The sequence below is a fragment of the Pistacia vera genome, unplaced genomic scaffold, assembly GCF_008641045.1.
Source record: "Pistacia vera cultivar Batoury unplaced genomic scaffold, PisVer_v2 Contig829, whole genome shotgun sequence".
NCBI lineage: Eukaryota > Viridiplantae > Streptophyta > Magnoliopsida > Sapindales > Anacardiaceae > Pistacia > Pistacia vera.
The window spans coordinates 662,640-664,792 of NW_022196700.1; the positions used below are offsets into that span (position 1 = coordinate 662,640).

General features: G+C 39.5%; 1 non-coding gene across 1 annotated transcript; it reads right to left on the reverse strand.

Annotated features, from left to right (window-relative positions):
- Positions 1–629: 629 nt before the first annotated feature.
- Positions 630–736, reverse strand: LOC116118022. Its single transcript, XR_004126075.1, has one exon. It is a non-coding gene; the product is annotated as a small nucleolar RNA R71 (small nucleolar RNA).
- Between the last annotated feature and the right edge of the window lie 1,417 nt (positions 737–2,153).

The window sequence follows — 2,153 nt, forward strand, 5'->3', positions numbered from 1 at the left end:
GCCAAAAAAAAAAAAATTAATCTACTTCATGGAATATTTATTAAAAGGAAAAAAAAAAAAAAGTGTTATGGTGTTGAAAATAACTCATTGATCAATCAAAATTGGCAACGCATTTGATACTAATCTCACAAATTCACACAACTGATATAACACCTAGGCAATTGATTAAATACTAATCTCATACTTGCACAGATTCACACAACTTCAAATAGTCGGGCTTAGAGTCTACTTTGATTCGAACCCATAACTTCATCATTGGAAATGAATCAAGGGTAGGTTTCTTTCATATCTACTTCTTGATTGGACGAAGAAGACCTACTCTGCATAAATTAACTACTTAAAAGAGAGCCTCTGCTGCCTTTGATGACTACAAAACAGTGCCAACGTTTGCCAACTTCGGAGAACTTTTTATCAATTAAGAATCCAAATAAAGTGGAATCTGGCGTGTAACTGCAACTGTGACTTATACTAGTTTTATGGGAACATAATTATTANTGAGGTTATTCCCATTCTCATTGGGGGATAAAGCCAAGGGGTGGTTAATGGCACTACCACCGGGAACTATAACAACTTGGAATGATCTAGCACAGAAATTCCTTACCAAGTTCTTTCCTCCAGCTAAATCAGTAAAATTGAGAAATGACATCACATCATTTCTATAAGATGAGTCCGAGTCATTGTATGAGGCTTGGGAGAGATACAATGAGTTAATGACGAAATGCCCACACCATGGCTTGCCAGTTTGGCTTCAAGTCCAAACATTTTACAATGGACTGATGGGTAACGTGCAAACCATGGTGGATGCAGCTTCAGGAGGGGTCTTGCAAAACAAGACACCAGAAGAGGCCTATGAGTTGCTTGAGGTTTTGGCAAGCAATAATTATCAAAGACCAAATGAGAGAGCAACACCAAGAAAATCTTCAAATCTTCATGAAGTTGATGCCTTTACAGCCATCTCAGCCCAACTCACTGCACTTCAAAAATAGTTGGGAACTATGCAGGTAAACTCTATTCAAGCACCTCAACTAACTTGTGATTTTTGTGCAGGAAACCATGTAAGCAGTGAGTGTCAAGTTGGGAACACATTTGCTTCGTCATCTTCATCAACGGAGCAAGTGAACTACTTGGCAGGAAATCAGAGGCAACAAAACAACCCGTACTCTAACACATACAATCCGGGGTGAAGAAATCATCCAAATCTAGCTTGGGGCAATCAGAACCAGCAAAATAGTCAATGGAATCAAAGAACATTGCCAAACAACCAACCAGGGGTGAATAATCAACTGGGAGATGGAACAGTAACAAAGTTGGAAGACATGTCTGGAAAATTCATGCAGGAGACCACGGGTTTCATGAATGAGACGAGGATGAATTTTAGAAATCAAGGGGCATCCATTCGGAATCTTGAGGTACAAATAGGCCAATTGGTCGAGAAGCTAAATGAGAGACCTCAAGGTTCTTTACCGAGCAACACGGTGACTAACCCACGTGAGCAAGCAAATGCCATAATTTTGAGAAGTGGGACAGTTTTAGAAGAGGTAGAGCAAGCTACCAAGGATGTTGAGCAAACTGGAAAAGAAGATTCTGATGAGGAAGTTGATGAAGAGATTGTTGCTGAAGAGAAACCAAGTGGTTTGGAGGAAGAGAAAAAGAAAAAGGAAGAAAGGCAAAAGAAGAAGGAGAAATTGCCATTCCCCGAGATACCACCAGAATTGGCACATCACAGCCCACCCGTGCCTTTTCCTCAGAGATTGAAGAAAAAGAATCAGGATAAGCAATTTTCAAAGTTTATTGAAATTTTAAAAAAATTGCATATTAACATTCCTTTTGCAGATGCATTGCAGCAGATGCCAAGTTATGCGAAGTTCCTTAAGGAAATCTTATCGAACAAAAGGAAGTTAGAAGATGAGGAAACGGTGATGCTCATGGAAGAGTGCAGTGCCATCCTCCAGAAGAAGTTACCCCCGAAGCTCAAAGATCCAGGGAGTTTTACTATTCCTTGTATTATAAGGGATATTACTTTTGATCGTGTTTTGTGTGATCTAGGAGCTAGTATTAATTTGATGCCCTTTTCTATTTTCAAGAGATTGGGAATTGGTGAAGTGAAGCTAATGACCATGTCGTTGCAACTAGCGGATAGGTCAATAAAACAC